We start from the raw sequence: 19,887 nt of genomic DNA on the forward strand, positions 1-19,887 counted from the left end.
TCCTATTCACCTTTATTATTCATCTTTATCTCCTACTATATTAATTTATCATTCTGTCTATATGCATTTACTGAGCATCTGCTATGTTTCAGAATATATATATTCTCTGTGTTTAAGATGCTCTAGAGCAGGTGAGACAGACAAGAGACCAGACACCGTACACAGAGGAGCTTAAGTCACTGGGAGGCATGAAGCTACATCTGAGCTACATTTGACAGACAGGCAGACATGAGAGTAGGAGTGGGAAAGTTATTCCTCAAGCAGACCACAGCCTGCTCCAGAGTGACCAGTCTCATCTCAGCCTTCAGCACTTGCTACTATTTCACTGTTTGTAGTTCTCTTCCCATTTTTTCTTTACCCCAATTCTACCCATCTTTCAAAGTTTGGTTTATGTCCTAGCTACTTTTTGAACTCTCTTGACTATTTCTGATGTTCACAATTATCTTTCCTTATTTCAATGTCTCTGGCAAATTCCTTCTCTATTTTATTTTGCTCTCATGACTGTTATCTACTTTATATCTGTATTTTGCCGTCCCAGAGAAAGTTATCGATGCCTATAGATGCATTTATTTGAGAGCACATGCTTTGCAATTATTTGTTGAATAATTTGAATCTTAATAGCATTTTCTATTAGTAGCTAGGGGTGAACTGCATGTAAAGCTTATAAAACTCAACACATTTTCTGGAATGAGATAAAGAATTGCCACAAGATAAAGAATTTGATAATATTTAATATTTTTACACATTTCAAACTTGGTTGACTGCTGTCCAAGATTTGGGAATTAAAGCCCTTCACCTCTTTCTCATCTTGAAAATTTCCAAATGTGGTTCACAACAAGTAACTCTCTGTTTGAATAGCAAGAGCGCCTAATAAAAGCAGCTGGTGCCAGCTGTCATCGTTCACATGGTGTTAAGTGCTCTTTCTGTAAGCACTAGCGAGCAAGAGTATTTTTATTTAGCAATGCCATCATAAAATTAGACAAGCAAACCATAGCAATGTATTTGAGCAATGTAGTCTATAAATATTGCAGTAGAAGGAAGCATACAAACACATTATTCTTATTATAATCTTGTGCTTTAAGAAAAAAATGGGGTAGCTCTGCAAGAGAAGGGAAGTCTGAGTAAAAGAAAACTCTGGAGAAGCATACAGAATATCTTTAGTGATTGTCAAAAGATGTCACCAGTCTCCTACTAATAGGATCTGGGGTGTGCACGCGCTGGATTCAGTGAGCTCTAAACAGGTCCTGAAGATTAATTTGGGAAAACTCGTGAAATTGTCATTGTTTACCCAGTAGGAATAGAACAAAAACAATGCTGCTAAAAGGTGCCAATGTGTCTGTAACCGTGTCAGATGTGTATCTGAAAGTGAAATTATTGAAGAGAATAAAAGTTTCCCATGAGCCCAGAGAGCGACATTAGGATTATATATGATCCACTCTCTGTCACAGTCTTTATATTTCCTTTCTTTTTCAAAAGTGCCTGGCAGAGACTTAAACAACATTGATTTTATTCATTTGGCTAGGTCACATTCTCTAGTGTCTTCTAACCTAAAGAGCTATCTGCAACTTTTCCCAAATACCATCTAAAACCTCTTTGTTTAAAAAAAAAAATCATATACAGAGGATGTATTTTTTAAAATTTTTTTCAAGAGGTTTTCCCTGATTGTTTCTACACTACACTTTAACCAGAGTCACCTACATTAGGTAGAACTCATCAATGGGCCAAGGGTCATGCTGGGGTTTTTCTCTACAAATTCAAATCTCTGGAGAGCTATAATAAAATGTTTAAAATAAACTATTTCCATTTTACAAATAAGGGGACTGAGATTTGTGGGTGTTAAATAAGTTTTCCAAGATTATATAGCTAGTAAGTCTTTTCACGAGAAGTTAATGGGCCCCTGAACAATTCAGAAATAAAAGAAATAATGTTGTTTTTTGAAAGTTAAGCTTAATATCTAACAGGTCTTAATGGATTATCTTGAAGATACACATAACATCTATGCCAGGCTGGACTATGCCTGGAATAATGCTGACATTTCTAAAGAAAGAATGTGTCAAATAAAGTAGATTGGTAAGAGACTAAATCATAAATAATGAAAATCAAATAACTAAAGCTAATTATAGCTGAAGAACTAAATTGAGACCTGTTTATGATGGTATTACAAATCAGTACAGCCACTATGGGAAACAGTATGGAGGTTTCTCAAAAAATTAAAAATCAGTATACCTTCTGACCCAGCAATTATACTTCTAGGTATCCAAAGAAAAACAAAACAATAATTCATAAAGATCTATGTACCCCTATGTTCATGGTAGCACAATTTATAATAGCCAAGATATGGAAGCAACCTAAATGCCCATTAACAGATTATTGGATAAAGAAGTTATGGTACTTAGATACAATGGAATATTACTCAGCCATTAAAAAAAAAAGAAATCTTACTATTCACAACAACATGGATGGACCTAGAGGTTATCATGCTGAGCGAAATGAGTCAGACAGAGAAAGATAAATACCATATGATTTCACTTATATGTGGAATCTAAGGAATGAAAAGAAGAAACTAATCAAAAACAGACTCAGAGGACAAACTGGTGACAGCCAGAAGGGAAGGGGGTTGGAGGCTTGGAGAAAGGGGTGAAGGGTTAAAGAAGTACAAGTTAGTAGTTGATACATGGTCATGGGGATGGGGAGCACGACATAGGGAATGCAGTTAGCATTAATGGAGAGCCAGAGGAGAGAAAAAGCAATCAGGAGTATTGTTTTATAAACTATATAAATGTCTAACCAATGTACTGTATACTTGAAACTAATAATAACATTTAAAAAAGAAGAAACTTATTTCTCCAGTACAACACCAAATGGGAAGAGATAAAAAATAACATTAAAAGCACACCTTGCATTCCTGTTCTCCTGAGGTCAGAGCGTAGGACCACTGTGAATCTGAATATTTCTCTCTAGGAATAGACGAAGGCTATGAGGTTGTAATAGACATGTTTGCTTCAGTGATTCAAATACGAATTGGATTAGAGCCACACTGTCTAATAGAACATTGTACAATGATGGAAATGATCTCTTTCATGCTGTCTAATACCTAGTCACTAATGCCTATTGAGAACTTGAAATGTGAATATTATGAATGAGAAAGTAAAGTTTTAATTTAATTGCATTTAGTTGTTAACAATTTAGATTTAGGTAGGTACATGTGGCTAGTATCTACCATATTAGATAATGCAGGACTAGACACTGTACAAGCCAGTCCTCATAAAGCTGATCTTTTTCTCCTAGTTCAGCAACTTGGGGTAATTTTTACACCAGGGGTAATTTTGAAGATCAGATTTGGGCCTCAGAATTTTAGACATTGTGAATGGATATAACGCCGCCTCTGGTAGCCTAGGCTGTGGAGAGATGTGGTTGCTCTATTTCACAGTTTCCTTCCCCAAAGACATTCTCATCAGTAAAGAAAAGCTTATCAACATTTGCCTTAATTTCTCCTAAGATCCTGATGCACAAGTGTGTTGGTTAACTGTTTTAGTTCAAAATGTCAGAAAAGTTATATTGTTTAAGAAGATGACTTCATTACATCCAAGTATTCTGCTGTATTTGTGGGCCGGTTCAAAATTATCTTCCAAATGAGGACATATATTGAGCAAATATGTACTTCTAATCTAATTATAGACCATCCATAAGGTTTTGGTTTTTATTTTTTAAAATAAGATAATCTTCGTTTTTATATCTCAAATGTCCTAATACATGCTAGAGTTATTGATAGATCTCCAAAAACTACCTGTCCAAATACAAGGAACTTGAGTAAGAAGGTACCCTGATGTGCCAACAAAACCTGTGTGAGTTCACTTACTAGTGTGGGTTTGGATCAGCCTGTCGAGGAGTTGTGGTATTACATCTAGAAATTCTGTCACTACCCTGTTCTGCTTTCAAGTTTTACTGAAAAACTTCTCGTATTTTGCAACCCCATAAAGCTTATCTAAAGGAAGAAGACATGTTTGTCAATTTGGTAGAAATTTCAGGCCCTTTATAAATCATAGCTTTCAATATAAATTCATAAATGGAATTTTAGTACACACCAGTCTCTTGTGAGGTTTGCCTTCATGAGTCACAATCTTGGTAACTAATAGTCCTGAAAAGCTGTCAAAATTGGATTTTAGGGCTTCTTAGGTTGAGAGCCCAATCCTTGGATCAAATGCTTCCCAAGATAAAGGCCTGCTAAGGGATCTTTGTTGTAGCTGGTTGACTTTACCCGAGTCTGTACAGGCACACGGACCGCAGATGTTAACATTTCACAATTTTTAACGCTATTGATGGGTTAAAAGTAATCTTAAGATTTAACCCCAACTCTATCGGATAGTATTTTCCAATTTTAGAATGCATAAACTCACTTGGAAAACTCCTTTTTTAAAATGCAGATTTTTGGACCCTATAATACTAGAGATTCTGAGTAAGTCCATTTGAGATGGAGACTCGAAATCTTCATTTTATCAAACATCCAGGATGTTTGTTGATCCGTCTTTCAGAAATACTTCAGCAGATTAAACAAATAAATTTTCTTATTGAGCTCATTGTAATATAGACTCATACAAATTTTCTCCACACAGTGGGAGACTACACGACTAATTCTGCCTAAAGTGATGGTATTCTGTGAAAAGTGGTTTCTTTGTTCAGATAAGTTTGAGAAATACTGGAGAAAGCAACATTAAATGAGTTTCTTTATTGCAAGATTCCTCAATGTTCGTGTGTGTGAACACAAGCACACACACCTATGTCCTTATAATCTGTGCAAGAGGGGACTTAATTAGAATTAACAATTTCACATATATATTTGATTATGAAATTGTCTTGCCACAGATTACTTACTCATCCACATAACACAGTTTTAGAAATGCTGTCCTAGAGTATAAGGAATCAGAGCAAACATCAGGAGGTGCTCAGTGGTGTAGAGGAAGTAGCTTTGGAAGCTGGCATGAAAGAGAACTAGAGGGTCATTAGCCTTCCCTTTCCCCTTTTCTCAAAAAAACAAACATGTCCCATTAAGGCAATTCTTGTATCTCTTTTTTTTTCTTTATAATTCTAATGCCCAGGATTCTTGCTTTTGTTATGTACATACCTGTATTTCTAGCTGTCTTTTAAACTTCTGTGATCTTAAATAAGCAGCTTAATTTGTGGTTCTTACTTTCCTAGAGATAGTGATAGCTGTCTTACAGAGTCGTTTTATTAATTGATCGAAATAATTATTAGGATGGCCTAGCCCTAAGTCTAGCACATTAAGTGTAGCATTTAATAAATGTTTAGAGAGGTTAACATTATTTCACATATATAAATATTTTGGGGAAATTCAAGAAGGGAAAGGAAGAAACACAATGTGTGATTTATTTTCTAAATCCCTAGTGATGGCAGTGGCTGCAGTTTCTCTACCCACCGTGATGGTAGTGATGCTGGCTTTAGACAATATCCTGAGGGATTCCATTGTAGTTTAGGCTTAAAGGAGAAAGCCTACAATGAATAACTACTGGTACCTGCGGTGAATGACTACTGTTATCTGCCACAGAAGTAGGAGGGGGTCAAAGCTGGGTAAGTGGTAACTTTTTTCTTAGCCACACAGAAAAAAAATTTAAAAATGAGAGGTGCTCTCAGTCCTCTAAGAACTGATTGTCAATCGATGTCATTCAACTTCAACTGAATAAATGTTACTGATGAACAGTTAAGGATTGAACTTTATGGTGTAGAATATTAATATTGAGAGAAGACAGATTACTTTAGGCTTGGCCCAAGTGTTCATTTTTGGGATCCAACTTAAGCTGACCCTAAAATGACAGGGAACGTTTTTATACAAAGGTTAAATACAATGAATGCAGGGAGTATGCAGATTAGGGGGATAGAATGGGAACCATAAGAAGTCCTTTACAAGCCATCTATAACTTTGCTTGTCTAGGACCCCTCGTCTTGTCATTATCTGGGATTACTCTTCCTCCTCCCTTTCCTACTTTATGTTTCTGTGGGTCTTTTGCATTCTCATGTGACTTCTAGCCTGTGGCCACGGTGGACTGATCCATTAAGCGGAGACCAAATTGGTCCCTTCCAGGTGGTCCCAAACTTGAGATTAGAGAAGAAGCTTCTTTTCTAGCAGAGGAAGCCTTAGGTTGCAGAACTTAGCAAATGGCAGCTATATTCCTTGCGAGAGGGAAGGAGATGAGACACAGGCAGAATGAGTGAAATCAACCCACAGAGAAAGCAAAAGCCAAGGAGGAACAAGTGCCCAGGCTCAGCTTTGTCTAAGGCCCAGATGCATCCCTGTTCCCTCTGCTGTTTACAGTTGTGAGCTCTTACTTGCATTCTGTGAGTCCATATCTCCCCCTTGATGGACCTAAGATGGCTTAAATTGTGAACATTGTCAACTAAGGTTCTCATTAATATACAACTTTTTAGACCACATTTTTCATACTTTAAAGCTTAATAATAAAATCTAAACAAGTCAAAAATATATATATAGTTATATAAGAAAGAATTTAGTATTTTCTTTCTTGTTTGGGTTCTCCATAAAATTTATGTGCAAAGGTCATAGCATTTTTGCTCAAATAGGATTCAGAGCCTATTCCTAGAACAGATGCAAATTCATCAGGGCCAATAAAGCTATTGACTGGCTGAGGTTAGAATCACTAGCAATAGGCTTGGCCATTTGCGATTATGTCACGAGTCAGTGCAGGACCACTGAGTTAGGGCCACTGAGTTTGGTTCAGGTCTCTTCTGCCATAGCTGCACAGTTCCCTCCAGGAAGTCAGATGTGCTGCTCAAGTAGACAAGACACTGATGGAATTTAAATAGGTTAAAAAAAAAAAAATTTAAGCGTGACCTTTCTTATAAGCTCCTGAGGTTAGTAACAGAGAATGGAGATGCCAGATCTGCATACATGGGCTGAATAGCAAACTGAGCTTATTAACTGCAGACCAAATCTCTCTTTCTCCATGAACGGGGAAAAACATCTATTACAAAAAAGAGATTAAAGAAAAACACAGTCTTTGTCTGTCACAAACCACCTCAAGTATAGATGAAAATAGTAATAAAAGTTTGCACTCATTCACGTTCTACAAGACCTTATTTAATTCTCAAAATAATTTGGGAATTGTCTTGATTTTACTAAAGGGAAAATTAAAACTTGGAAAGGCATAATTAATTTCAAATGTGATAAAAGCTAGAAAGTGACAAAAATGGGATTTGATGTTGGATCGTTCTAATCTGAAGTCTAGGTTCTTTAAATGCACCCGATCACTCTGTGAAGGAGCCCATCCTATACCTCGACTGGGACTTAATGAGACAGTACCAAACCAACTCTCACTCCATCATAGTCGTGTCTCTATGCTTAGAAATGAGAGCCTCAGGTGTGATCCCTAATTCTCTGGTCCTCAAGTTAATTTTATGGCATGACCTTTAAAGTGAAAATAAAAGAACCTTACAAACAGGCCCAAATTGATTGGCATCCTGGGTAATTCAGACCCTGCTGGTGTCATGTCTGTTCACACTATTCGTGGGTTCTAGAGGCCATGCAGTGACCACATCACCCAGGGACAGACTGGATAGTACTAGAATACACTGGAAAATAAAACCTTGGAGGAATCTGGATAATAAAACCTGGAAGGAGATTGACGAACTCAATCACAATTTATACAACCTGTGTCCTTCTTGGTTTGTATTATATGAGTAGGTTTTTGTTTGTTTGTTTGTTTTTTTGCAATGAAATATTTTTTTTCCTGCCAAATAAAATTGTAGGACTATCATTAACAGAAACAAGCAATATTTGAAGATCGAATTAAATATTTCTAAACTTGGTCTATGAAAACAATGAAGTACATTGACCCAGAGGTCACAGATTGCAGACATACCACAGCCACAGCATCAGTTTTATGTAGCTATTTGTTTTGGTTGTTAAATATTTAAAAAATCCTGATTCACACAGATAAGTAGCTGCTGACTGGTAAAAATTTTGAATATTTTGTCTTGTAATACCAAGTATTTTTAATAAGATTTATCCAGAAGCATTAAACGTAGGTGTACTTTTTAAATTGCAAATTTGAGAACTGTGAGCACTCCTTATAAATAAGAAAGCTGGATAAATGCATAGTCAGTCTACTGCTTTCTATAATACAGTATTATTTTGATGTCATGTTCACACATTCACCTGTTCTTGCTTCGTTATCACGCAGAGGGAAAGCATATGGCAAGCAGATGTTCCTGAGCTTGCCTGGGTTTAAGTAGATTTAAATGAGTTTAAGTATACCAGAGCCCTCCTCTTAGCCGCTCTGCCTTCAGGGGCCTGAGCAGACCGGATGACACCTGGCTGATGCCATGTGACACCCTTCCTCATCAATCATACTAGTGTTTTCTTATTCCTATGCATACACAGGGAAGGCAGAAGACAATTTACATGACCGTCTCCAGGGTTAACCTGAAGCACAAATCTTGCATATTGCAAGTGCACCCCATTAAAATAGGATACATAACACACTGGAACACCATAATGTTTTAATTTAAAATATAAAAAAACAATTAGAAATATTTACAGAAAGAAAAATAAAATTAAAAAAAAAAAAAAAGGTTGCGCAATTTGCAACCTCCCTAAACGATCTCGGCAGAGTGTTCACTACAGTGTACTCTTTACTGTTATATGATCACCTGCAGCACTGGCATCCCTGGGAGCTTATATATCCAGAACCTCAGGCTCCACCCCACACCTACTGTATGGGAGTCTACTTTTTAACCAAAATTTGAGAAGCACTGAACCAGACAATAGAATTGTTCTCTTTTATAGTGAGATCTGAATGGGATCCTAAAATTTCAGAGTAAGACCATTCAGATAATCTGGAGTGCTCTACTTTCTGTATTTTCTAATTAGTCTCAACATAACAATTAATTTACCATCTATATAGTGCTAAACAAAACCATTCCACTGCAAGGCACATAAAATCTTTTACCTAACTGTTGCAAAGTAGAAAAACCAGACCAGATTTCCTTCTCACAAAATCCAGAGCCTTTCAAGTACATAGTGTTCCTGTTTCTACTCTGATGAAGCACTTCTAGGCCACCGAAACAAATGGGTTGGTTAGAGAAATTTGATTCTATCTTATTTAGTTAAAATGATAGAGAGTTCTCTATCCTTATAATTTTTTTAAACTATTACTTTATTATTTGGAAAAGGGCGATATGTATTATTGTTTTATAAGTAATCAGGTAGTAATGACTTGCTATTAGATTCATGAACTCAAGTTGCTTCTCATATTAACAATATTAGAATAAACAAAGCTGAGCTCTGAGCATCTCCCGATAATAATCTTTAGATTTGTAGAACTGTGGAGAGAGCACTTTTCCACTATCCTGTTCATTGGCCACCAAAGCTAAGGCAGGAAGAAGCGTACACTGTGGGTGCCAGCTCTGTCTTGAACTCCAGCAGTTTCTACTGGGATCACTGTTGTGCATTGCAAACTTACCTGACCATCATTACTTTGTCTATCATCTGGGGATTTTTTCAGCAACAATTGACAATTGACTCCCTGCTGTGAACTAGACCCTGGAAAATTTAGAAACTGACTTCTAACACTTTTCTTTTTATTCACTTAATTCCTTAGTGTTAGCATCTGCTGTAATTACAACAAATTTCAATTATAATGAAAATCTAACTGTGGGGGTAAAATGGGATTATGGTAATTGTTAGAATGGAGAGGCATAGAAATAGGTTCCAAAGCTTTCAGAAAAGATATCTGACCAAAACAAGATCAATGCAGTTGGCTGCTAATTATAGTAAACAGACAAAGGAACACAACCTAGCTGATTTTTAATGTATGAGCTTCATTAAAAGGCTTACATTAGTCAGCTTGCATTTTGGGGATTGTTAAAATGTTTTGTTCTTTGTCTCCAAGAAATGCATATAGGAATTGAAACTGACTTTCAACTGTATAAAGAAAGGATAAAGAGTCTTAGAAAAAAAAGTAACTTTTAAAGGGAAAGTATAATTGAAATTTGGAGCATAAATACATTCAGACTCATTTATAGATAACCGTTTATCTGAACACTTGGGAATTTCAAAGGCTTATCAATAGATGGCTTATTTATTTCAATCTGTTATGGAAAATGGAGAAGACAGAAATTTAATAGTGAGAAAAAAAACTTCTATAGTTGTTTATAAAATACATTGAGTATTTTATTTTATGAGACTGATTTAACTTTTAACAGATGACTTCCTCTAGCTGGATTCAGGTGGGAATTTTTTGGAGGTATGTACATGTGTCTAAATAGTGCATACGTCTAAATAACTGCAATAGAAAAACACTCAGACACGCACAGTTAACCTCTGTGCTTTTATCTTAGACAAAAGACATTTTCTTTTAATTCTTACAAGTGACTTCAAATTTTCATGGATCGATAGAAGGCCATAATGAGTGGTAATTATTAGGATTGTATTTCCAGATGGGCTTCGTTCCAAAGGAGCAGAGGTGCCATATATTGAATTTTATTTCCAGAGTTTAATGAGGTATGTAGGAGATGGTCAGTTAGACCTACTCTGCTGGTGACCTGGGAACTAACTAAGTCTCAGTAGCTTTATACATAAAACAAGACCCATTCTTCTGGACCACTTCTCTTATACAGCTCGTCTCATCCCTGAGGCTGAGAATGTGTCTTGGGATGGCATGACTGTCTCTGCTTAAAGACCATTTCCTAAGTAGACTGTTTTTCTTTGTTGTTGTTTAATTGCAAAATGAAATATGAATATAAGTATGAATATAAGCTCATGCACATATTTCTTTCCAGTTTCTTGGTAAAACCAAGACCAAGACAGAAATATACAGAGTGAGATGGTACTTTTATTCTCACAGTTAACCACTATTAACAGATTACCAGTTTAGTCTATTTTTTTTTGAGACCTTATTCTCTCTGTGTAACAACAACAACGATAGCAACAGAAATTACATGTTATTCCGCAATGTGCTTTTGGTCTCAATAGTATGTTATACATGGAGAACTTTCCAATCTCCTTACATATTGAAGTACGTATTTATTTTAATTGCCTCATAACATTCAATGTTATGAATGTACCATAATTTATTAACCTTTCCCAAATGATGGACAATTTTAATTTTTTAAAATTGTTAATAATAATAGTAATAATAATAATAATAATTTTATATTTACCTTTGTATATATAAGAAAGTATTTCTGGGACATTATTCCAAGAAGTAGAAATTCTGGGTCAAAGGAGATACATAATTTAAGTTTTAGAAATGCCACTATGTCAACAGCAATGGCCCTCACACATAGCATGAACAGCAAGGAGCATGACAGGAAAGCTGGCAAAGGCCATTGGGGCAATGGGCAATAATAGAAGAAATCCTCAGAAAACATTAAAAAAGAACAACTATCCAATATAAAAAAATGCAAATAAATGTAAGTAACACATTTTCCCTAATACTAGTAAATTAAGAAAAATAAAATAAAATCCAAGTTAGCTAGATTTGAAAAAACAAATTTACCTAAATACTGTTTAGGAAAGTTTAGGGTATTTTGAAAGATAATTTCGCTGACAGATTGAACCAAAAATCTGTTATTTTCAACAAAATGTGCCCACTAAGGTGACAAAGAGACACACAGAACCAAGGGAACTATTGGCAGAAGTCAATGCTTTAGGCTCAATAAATGGAAGTTGCACCCAGAGCGAAGGTAAGTGGGCTTGTGCAGAGCCTGATGGAAAAGCACAGTGCTCCCTTCGAAAGTGGGAATTGAAGGTTGGATTTAAGATCTGAATCACAAGCCAAAACAGGTGTTGATGAAATGTTGTGACACCTACAAAGGATGAATTTTGTATGCACGTAAGACTGTTTATAGGTTTGTTTTTATTTTCAAAGAGTGATATTATTATTTTTTAATGACAAATTCAAAATCCCATTTCTTCTAAAGTTTTCCTTTTATTTTAATTCAGCTTATAAAACTGTATTCTATTTATAAATCTAGAAGTAAAGGACCTTGAGTAATTCTTAATCCCATTTATGGATTTAGTTTTTTAAATACTTTCAAATATTTTAAACTATGTTTATAATATGTTTTATTTACTGTCCAAGTAATTAGTTTATTGCATTAAAAAACATAGGCAATAGACTACTGTTTACCATAGGGTGAGGGGCTTGGGGAACGGAAAGGTAGATGGGGTAAAGGGGGTCAAATATGTGGTGACAGAAAGAAATCTAACTATGGGAGGTGAACACACAATGTAAATATATATATGCCTTACGGTTACAGTGTACAGCTGAAATATTAGATTTTGTTAACCAATGTCACCATTAAATAAATAAATAAATAAATAAATAAATAAATAAGTAAGTAAGTAAATAAATAAATAAATAAATTTATTTTAAAAACAATGACAAAAATATATAAAACTTAAATATTCAGAAAATGAACTATTGAACTTTAGTGAACTTAATCTTAAGACATTCTATTATGGAGGATTTTTAAGGTCTAAATTAGTTTGTTACACTTTTAAAATCACAATTTACAAGGCTTATACTCAAATATGTTAAATTCCCTTAAAAATAACAAATACCAAAGAACTATTGAAATTTTTTTTCTAAGTTTTATTGCAATCTTGCTAAAAGGGGAAAGACCTATCTCAGGACAATTCAAAGATCCATTCTTGGCAGATGCCTTTTAACTTTTTTAAAAGTATAGTTGACATACAATATTAAGTTAGTTTCAAATGTACAACATAGTGATTCAATACTCGTATACCTTACAATGTAATCACCATGATAAGTCTAATAACCATCTGTCATTGTATAAAGTTATGATATAATTAACTGCATTCTCTGTGCTGTATATTATGTACCCATGACTTATTTTATAACTGGAAGTTTGTATCTCTTATTTCCGTTCACCTTTTTCACTGAGTGTCTCTAACCTCCCTTCCTTCTGGCGACTATCAGTTTATTCTCTGTATCTATGAGTCTGTTTCTGTTTTGTTTTTTATTTTAATTTTTTTTGTTGTTGTTGTCTTAAAATTATGTGGTATTTGTCTTTCTTTGTCTGACTTCTTTCACTTAGCATAATACCCTCTAGGTCTATCCATGTCATTGCAAATGGCAAGATTTTTTTTTTTTTAATTGCTGAGTAATATGCCATTTTTTAAGAAGATGAAATTGAGATTCCTTGTTAGACTGAATAGGTAAAAAAAGCAATTACTATTATTAAACTTCTTGACCTGATGCAAGACTGTTTAATTTCCTAAGTAAGTTTCCTCTCAAGGTTAACAATAAACTGTCATTGTTTTAATTCTATTAATATCCTTAAGTGTTATTTCAGTCAAGAATGCTAATTTCTTCCCAGAAAGGTACAAATTACACCATAAAGATGTTTCTTTTTGAGATGAGATTTAGGATCATTTTTCTCTTTTATTTCCATATTTTTTTCTTCACTCAAAAATATTAATACTAAGATTTTGGTTATCTTAAACATTTGATACTGAATTCAGAGAATTCTGGGATTCAAAATATTATGCCTAAAGATGACACTCACTGTGCTAAGTGATAAAGATACATGTACAGACCTTTTTGGTGTAGCTTGTGAACCCTGGCCCCTATATATATAGGTGCTCAGTAAAGGTCTTTGTAATGTCCATGCATTCAAAGACCAAAGATGAATCTTGAATGTATTTCCTTTTTTTTCATAACAGATTTTGATTAGGTTCTGCATTTTTCTATATTTGTCAGATTATGCATTTCTTAAGTTTATTTTAAATAAGATGCCATCAACCTTTAGATAGGTTAAATGGCTTTGTCTGGCTTACAATAATAACTTGTAAGACCCTTCTACCAAAAGGAGGAGGAATCTAGAAGCAATTACGTTAACTTACCTTGGAAATATAGAAAAAGTTTCTGTCATCTAAAAAGGTAAAATAAAAACAAAGGAACTATCTTCTCAGCTACTTATTTTAAGGATTTCACAAATTACTAGTAAAGAGGTATTGAAAATAGAATCAAAATCTCCTTTTCTCACCCTTCACCAGAGAAATTATAGAATAAATTATATATTATATAATATATATTATATAATATATAATTATAGAAATTATAGAATAAATTATATATATATATATATATATATATATATATATATATATATATATATATATATATATATATATATATATATAAACATATTATTCTCCATTGTGGGTTTATTGATTCCAAATTAACTCATTTGTCATTGTCATTAAGACCTCATTCCAACCAAAAATATCTTTAAGAACTCTAAATTTATAGCTCCAAGTTTGCTAACAGATTTCTGGAAACAGTGGGCACTATATGAAGCGCTCTTCTCTCCCATCATTTGTGGAAGTGATGCCCTAGGATGCACATTTAGAGTTCATATTTAAGGAGATGGACCATCTGGCATGTGGTATAGGGAAGACTACACAGTTCTTGAGAATACAGGCTTCAGTGACAGGTAGCATGGCTCATGTTTCTGGCTTTGTCACTTCATACTTGAACAAGTTATTTACCCTCGTCTTACATTCTTAATCTACAGGATAAGGAAAATTATATCTTTAAAGTATCATCTCAGATGTGAATGTGAACATATGTCAAAGATTCATTTCATGCTTGTTGGCAAGGGGAAAGCCTTTCTAGACAGCCAAATCTTGATTTCCTCAAGGTGGTGATGTTTTGTTAGAGACTAGCTATGAAAAAAATGTTTAGTTAAACATCGTTAGTATAGTCACAAGGCTGATTAACGATCATTACATATTTGAATATCTGTTAAAGATAACAAGAATCAATGTGACCTAGATGTGTAATTTGAATTTCCTAAACAGTATTTTTATCACACTAAAGTCCATCAAATATTGTACACAGGCTTATCTGGAATGTTAGAAATTTCCTCAAAGGAGCTCTAAGTTGCATCATTCAAAAGCACTCTGCTTCTGACCAATTTGTAGACAATAATCTCTCAAGGACTTAGGAGATAAAACTGTTAGTGGCCAGCGATACAGCCCTGATAGTCACAAGTAATCTCAAAAGGAATTTCACCATTTCCTTGCATCCTTAAAAGTGCTAAAGAGAATCCTATTCACCTCCTCACTTGGGTTTTCTCACCTCTCTAAAATGCTTCTAGCTTATGGCTGCACAGAGGCTTTTTTTTACTTGTCTCACTCTTTCTTCAACAATTAAAAAACAGATGAGGCTCTTTGGTCTACCCCTCTTCCCTGCTCAGCTCTTTATGATGTTGGTCGGCGGCAGCAGTAAACAAGTGAAGGCCAGATAGATTGTGGTTAACTGAAGAGGCTTAGCTGGAAAAGGGCAGTTTCAGCTGGCAGTTGCACCCCAGAAATATTCATTCATTCATTCATTCATTCATCCATTCATTCATTCATTTGCTCAACTACCATTTACTGAGTGTCTCTGTTTAGTACTTTGGTATTCCATGAATAAAAGAGACAACAACCAATGCCTTTATGGAACTTACATTATTTTGTGGGGAGACAAGTAACAAATCAACTTAATATATAAGCAGAGTATACATGTTAGAAGATAGTAAGTTCTAGGACAAAAAGGAGGAGTTTGGAAAGGGGACTAAAGGTACAGAATGAGGAGGTTTCTATTTTAAATAGCATGTTGGTAGCAGGCCTCCTTGAGAAGGTGCCATCTGAGCAGAGACAAGGAGAAGGTGAGGAATGGGTCATGTGGACATCTGGGAAAAGGCATTCTGGGCAGAGGGCATTTCAGCACAAAGACCCTGACAAAGGAGCATGCCTAGTAGTCATTAGAGACATTGAGGATGTCAATGTAGCTAGAGCAGATGAAGAAAAGTAAGAAGAGTAGGGTGAGTTTAGAGATTTGACGTGGGTTACTGATCAACAGGAACTGGTAGATCATTTTAAAGATGTTGCTTTTACCTGGAATTAAGCAGGAAGCCATTGGAGGATTTCAATGTGACCTGCCTTGAGTGTTAAAAGAATCTGTCTTACTCTTGCACTTGGAATTGATTGAAGAGATCAAGGGTGAAAGCTGGAAGACAAGTTAGCTCATAATTATTGTTGTTCAGGCAGAAGATGCTGGTGGCCCAGATTAGAGTGGTAGTAGCAGAGGTGATGAGAAGTGATCAGGTGCAGGAGAGATTCTGAAAGCAGAGCCAGGGGAATATGCTCCTGAGCAGGTTCAGGCTGTGAGGGAAGGAAAGGATCTTTAAGTTTTAGAATCTAGACAGTGTTAAGTATGATATTGCTATCATCTGATACTGAAGGATATGGGTAGAGAAGGTAGGAGGTCAGAAATTCAGGTTTGAAAATCCAAGTTTTGAAATATCTGTTAGACACCTAAGTGGAGCTGTGAAGCAAGCAGCTAAATTTATGAGTCTGGAAATTAGGAGAGAAGACTGAACCCAAAATATAAACTTAGCATATAAAGTCACGAAATTTGCTGTGACTAGTGCTCAGTAATCTGATTTTTGTTTAAGAAAAGCCAAAATTTAATATTTCTTCTATGAAACTTTCTAAATTATAAACAAACTGACAGATTGCATTTTCCAGAAGTATCTTGAATCCCACTGCTTTTCCCAGGCCTCACCCACTCCAGCTATAAACTTGTGCTTGGCCTCAGTTACAGCTAACTTAAATAACCACTCTGAGCTTTCTCAAGGGAAACTGCAAAAAAACTTTTTGTTCTAACTAATGCCAATAGAGAAATTGTGCTTACCAGGATGGTGAAAACTAGACTCTGGTTTAATTCTTAGAAATTTCTGCCTCTAGTCTTCAGAGTGGCTCAATCTCCCAAAATCTTATAAAACTGTTGTCCTTCTTTGAAGTTTCTTTGTTGTCAACCCTGCTTTGTATCAGCCGTTAAAGAAAAACATTTTGTTCCTTCATATCTTCATGTGAATAATCTAGTACACCGCAAAATGCAACAATGAAGCCAGAACCACGTACCTCTACAGACTGGACCGTGAGCACTAATGAGGTCCATGGACCACTGTGGACAACTCTTCTTCCCACCTTCTCTTTTGCCTGGATTGTCCATGGTCCCAACTAGCAATGGTCTTTCTCTTTTTGAAAAATTTTTATTTGGGGAAAATTATAAATTTGTATATAAAACTCATATAGAACTTCTGTCATCATTATATTGTTTTTCTTTCCTTCAAGTCCTACCTCTTGATGCTTTTGCTTCAACTCTTCTTTCATCTCACTTCAGACCAGGCACACTCTGCTTTTACAAAGAGGCTTCCAATGTGTCTGCCCTTCTCTTTAAGTCTTTGCTGACACACATACTTTACTAGCTTGTTTGTTCTTCTGGAGAACGTGAAGAAAACTGTTGTATTCAGGCTGAAAGCTTTCTTTGTTAAACTTTGTACACCGAAAGATGGCACATTCATTCACATCTGGTTATGTGTGAAAAATCTTTAGGATTTTAGAAGATAGATGCTCAGAGCCACTGTCTCCTAGCAATATGAATTAAGCACTCTCCACCTAAAAGTGTGATGGCCCTCACACATAATGCATAGTTTTCACATTGGTAACTCTACACTGTTCTTTTCTTACATTCATGTCTTAAGTACTCAGTTTATGCCAAGTGTAGGGGAAAAATGCTAGTTAAAATGAGCTGCTTAAAGAATATGGAAATTATATTCATAAACCTGCTCTTTTAAAACAAGCAAATTGGGGTTATGCATCTTTTATTTTGTCTACAGATAAGCGTCTACAGATGAGTTTGTCTAATCACAATATGTTTTGGACAAAATGAACCAGTATTCTAAGGCAACTCTATAAGTATTCATTCATTATTTTTTCTCATTTTAGAAATAGTAAAGTTTCTCTTACTTAGGTGTTCATTTTCCTTATCAGAATACATCGTAGGTTGTTTAGAGTGGCCATAAATAAATGAATTTCTAGCCTACATTTTCACTGTTAAACTGTGTTTATTTGTACTACAATACAAAGGTTTGTGTGAGGCTTAGTAAAGACATGTTCAAAGTGCACCAATATTTCTTATACGTCCCCAAGATCCCTCCCCCTACATATCCAACTGAATCTGGCAATCATGAGTTTTAAAATATTTTAAAGTTTAGGTTATAAGAAAAATGTGTGTTGTGTGTGTGTGTTGGTGGGGGGGTGTATTTGTGTGCTGATTTACAAAATGTTTAGATTCTGTTAGTTCGAAGTAATGGAATTCCAAATAGAACTAGCCTGGATGAAATGGGGTTTCGCCTAAAAAGATTTTGTGGTATCTCACAGAATCTAATATAGATTAAAACAGCCAGCCCCCAGGGAGTTCAGGAGTGCAATAAAGTCTTGGAAACAACAGGAACCAGCCACAAAATATTGTCAGGATCCTCTTCATCTCTCTTTTCTGCTGCATACTGCACCTTAGCACTTTTTTTTCCCTCTCTCTCTCTTTCGTTGCAGACATGCTTTCTTCTCATGGCTGAAAATATTGCCACTGAGAACTTCTGAGTTTTCTATTTTATAGCTTTAGCCACCAAAGAGAGGCTGATCAGAACATTCTTGGTGCCAAAACCAAAGGAACTGTAGGATAAGTACCTAATAACCTGTCTTTGTTCAGATTTCTGTTTTTAAAGCAATTAATTTTTTTCGGGGGGTGGGGTGAGGTAAGGAGGCAGTTACACCATTATTCGTAAGTTATGGAATCTGTGTATAAGGGGAGGGGAATGGATGGAATGGTACAGGGTATAGAGGGGTCATGTAAGAATTTACTTCCAGAGAGGAAAATTTGGAGAAAAGTAAACTTCAAGAGAAACAATATTCAGAAGCAGGGAGATGTGAGCTGCCAAAGAAAAAAGTGAGTGGGCCAGGTAGGCAGTCACAAGCTCCCTCTAAGGCTCTCTGTCAGGGCATACCCAGAAGCTGTTGCTTGGATTTTTGATACTGATGCTTCAAGTTTATATAACTCCACACAGCACAAGGTTAGCGCAGAGTGAAGGGGGGTTGGGCAGGTGGGTAGGTACTGTGGTTCATCTGAGTTACAAGCTTCTTTTCCTTTCCAACAAGACCAGGAGCTGGGGGTAGACACCAAGAAGGGTAGAATTTGAGTAGGGAAGGGACTACTTTTTTGTCCATTTACTGATTGTTTTTCGTGAACATGTTCCATAGCAAAATTATTGGGTCCTACTGTTTTTACTGTTCTTTAATCTAAGTTGGTTACCAAGGAGTTACCAATAAGCTCTTCCCAAACATAAGCCTTATCAGCACAATCGAATGTTTGCTGTGCTGAGCAGAAAATTTCTAATACTATGTCTGAACATATGCAGGAATATTAGTTCTGGGCTTTGAAACAATCATTGCTGGAGGGTTTCCTACCTATATAGGACATTTAATGTAAATCATCTTATTTTTGCTTGGCTCACATTCTCAGTGGTTCCACAATGAATGCTTTTATTGTATTATACCATTTCTGTAACTCGATTGTTTATACCCTTTCTCTTTTAAATTCATGGATTTTTTATAAAGATTGTTTTCAAGAATTTCAGTATTTATCATTGCTTTTACCCTTAATTTTATTCATTACAAATATTGAGCACATGCCAGCTTACCTCTTAGTAGCAACAGAGCCTGCAGTGCTGAGATTTTTAAATTGTGTATGTAAGAGATGGAGAGAATTACATATAGAAAATGGCTGAACTGGGATTCAAATTCAGGAGTATGTGACACTAAAGGTCATGATCTCTGTCCAGAAAAAATGAGCAGTGCCTTTACTCCCCTTAGACCAAGGGACACTTAACATTTCTTTTTCCTATCATTTTTGCAATATAAAATGTTTGTTTTATTTTGTTATGGTGATGCTTTACATCTTGAATTTTCACTTAATCCAGTCCCGGTCCATTATTATC

The 19,887-nt window shown here is 35.4% G+C and overlaps 1 protein-coding gene across 2 annotated transcripts in view; it reads left to right on the plus strand.

Annotated features, from left to right (window-relative positions):
* CNTNAP5 (contactin associated protein family member 5) overlaps positions 1-19,887 on the plus strand; it is a 728,931-nt gene that overhangs the window by 432,550 nt on the left and 276,494 nt on the right. The window lies entirely within an intron of this gene.

This window comes from Pteropus medius, unplaced genomic scaffold, assembly GCF_902729225.1.
Source record: "Pteropus medius unplaced genomic scaffold, Ma_sr-lr_union100, whole genome shotgun sequence".
Taxonomy (NCBI): Eukaryota; Metazoa; Chordata; class Mammalia; order Chiroptera; family Pteropodidae; genus Pteropus; species Pteropus medius.